We start from the raw sequence: 2,362 nt of genomic DNA on the forward strand, positions 1-2,362 counted from the left end.
TTCATCACAGTCGATCTTAATGCTTCGCTCCTGCACACATCACATGAAAAGATACCAAGGCTGGACTGGGATTGAAAAACAGCCTGCGCATTTTTGCCATAGACCAGCCCCCTGCTTTACTACATTAACTATTGTAACTACTAATAACTATTGTTATTACCTCCGCCAAAGAGGTAATGCTTTCGGTCGCTTTGGTTTGCCTGTCTGTCTGTCTGTTTGTTTGTTTGTCAGGAGCATGGTGGTGATCCGGGTCTCGAACCGGAACCAGGACATTTTTAAAAATTCTTCACCATTGCTGGCCTATATATCTAGACGCCCCTAGTGAACAGAAATGGAATTGCGGGGACTGCACAAAAAGAAGGCAGAAAGACTTGGTGTCACATAGTCAAATGTTCTATTAAGCAGCTTCCTTGGCGGAGGTCTGCGCTCTCTGAGTGCTTCTAGTTATTACTGTTACTATTGCTACTGTCACTATTATTATTTTCTATTATTGTAATGTCTACATTCTATATTTATCTTATCTTCTGTTTACATGTTCAATGTTGAATTTTAAATGTTCATTTGTACTGTATTTATTATTGATCACTTATTGTTACCAGTCCATCACTGTTACCTGTCCTGTCTTGCACTTTATGTCAGTCTGTAAAATGTCAGTCTTGTGTATGTCTATTTCCTGGCATGGTGTAGAGAGAAACTGTGATTTCATTTTCCTTGTATGACTTGTGCATATGAAGAAAGTGACAATAAAAGCTGACTTGACTTGATTATGACTAGCTGAGTCTGCTGTATACATTATAAATAGACCAATGGGCGCCCCCATCTAAATTATCAAACAAACATTCAAACAAACAAAAAAACAACATTGGCCCATGAAGACTGTCGGTCCACTGGGAAAACACCCAGTATGCCAAATTACTAGTCCAGCCATGAAAGCTGTCTTCATGAAAGCAGTGCATCTGCATGGCAACTTTGTGAGTGATGCAAAACCTCACTAAATTCAATGATCAAAAAGTACAATGAAACTCCTGAATATTTTGTAGAGAAAAAGGGCCCCAAATTCTCCCTGTCTGGGGCCCGCAAAATACTTTGAAACGGACCTGACTGCACCGCATAACTCACCGATCCTGCGTCAATTGGCAATCCTTTCAGCTTACTGAGCTTGCACCTCTCGCTGTCGGCCCGGGAGCCCTGCAGCTGCACGGAGATCTGGTTCTTGGTGCCGGCGAGAGCAATCGAGCCTGTGTAGGCCGTCACTGTGTAGGAGGACACCATGGCTGCAACTGCACAAAATACAAGGTATGGATTAATAATATTAAGATGATGAAACAGAAGATGAAGAAGAGAGAGAGCGAGAGAGAGAGAGAGAGAGAGAGAGAGAGAGAGAGAGAGAGAGAGAGAGAAGATAAACGTTTATTGTCTGTTTGCACAGAAATTTGTCTTGCATTACACTTCTCCACAATCCACATGTAAATGTACATTAAAGACACACAAAACACAACATGGCCTATAGAGTGTAGTCATCTAGGTCTCCATAAGCTGTTAGGGGCAGAGAGAGAGAGAGAGAGAGAGAGAGAGATAAAGGAGGTGTCGGCTGTCACTGTGGAAAGCACGGGGAATGGACTTCTTAGCATTAATCATTGACATGAAATAGAAGAAGTAACGGGCTTTCACATGAATCGGAGAACAGCTGAAAGAGCAGGAGGAAGGAAAATAATTGAATTATGTAATTTGAGGGAGGTGTAAAATGACCATAGATTTGTTTAAATGGTGGACTCTTCCTTTAAGAGCTAAGAACAACAGAAAAGGAAATCCAGAGACGCAGGTACACACACACCCACACCAATAAAGTTACCTTACCTTACCTTACACACACACACACACTGTACTCACGCACCCGTACCCACTCACATCCTTACTCGTACACGTGCACACTCACACTCGTACATACACACGCACCATTCTCACTTCAGACTTGTTCACATATGTATACACTGTATGTACAAGTATGCATGTACGTAAACAAACAAGTAAACAACACACACACACGCACATGCAGACATACACACACACAGGCGCGCACACACGCACACGAGAGGATTATTTACCTCCTTTTATGTCCACCAATGTAGTCGTTTTCTTGTTTTTTGTTGTTTTCTTGTTTCTTGCTTTCTTGACAGGAGTGTACCAGTGTTTTCTGAGCAGGCTGCAGGACAGTCAACTATACAACTGTAGGATGCTGGAGATGGCGTTTATATTTACATTACATGTGCTGTTGAGCACTGTGTCACAATGTCAATGGAAGTTGGAGTTTCCCTGGTGGGCTTTCACTCTTCACTTCACAAGCTGAGACGAAACACACACA

Source organism: Engraulis encrasicolus, chromosome 1, assembly GCF_034702125.1.
Source record: "Engraulis encrasicolus isolate BLACKSEA-1 chromosome 1, IST_EnEncr_1.0, whole genome shotgun sequence".
Lineage (NCBI taxonomy): Eukaryota > Metazoa > Chordata > Actinopteri > Clupeiformes > Engraulidae > Engraulis > Engraulis encrasicolus.